Genomic DNA, 450 nt, shown 5'->3' with positions numbered 1-450 from the left:
GACAAAAGAACAAAAGGATCGGTGGTGACCGGTGATAAATGTGAGACGTTTTCATACGTGGCTTAAATTAGCTCACTTCTCTCACAATTGTCTCCATTATATCACTGCTGGCCTTAACTGCACTCTAAAGATTATACCTGGAGTGGCTGCAACTGGAATCTTATCTTGAGCTACTGTATGTTTGTGAACGTTTAGTGTAACGTAGATAATTGCTTTCAGGGTGCAATGCCAACGTGTATGCTGGTAGATCCAGAAGCTATGTTTGTACTGTGTGTATTGCAGTGTGTTGGCAAGAACACGTCACAATTACGCCTTTCCATACGGATGGGAAAAGTAGAGTGCTGTGTCACATGGATACATGGTTATGTTGGAGCTTTCTTTATCATTAAGTATGACAGCAGTTTCACATACGGTGCCTTATGACACATACATTTATTACATGTGGTTAGT

This window comes from Ascaphus truei, chromosome 14, assembly GCF_040206685.1.
Source record: "Ascaphus truei isolate aAscTru1 chromosome 14, aAscTru1.hap1, whole genome shotgun sequence".
In the NCBI taxonomy this organism is placed as follows: Eukaryota; Metazoa; Chordata; class Amphibia; order Anura; family Ascaphidae; genus Ascaphus; species Ascaphus truei.
Note: the sequence above shows the minus strand (reverse complement) of the source record.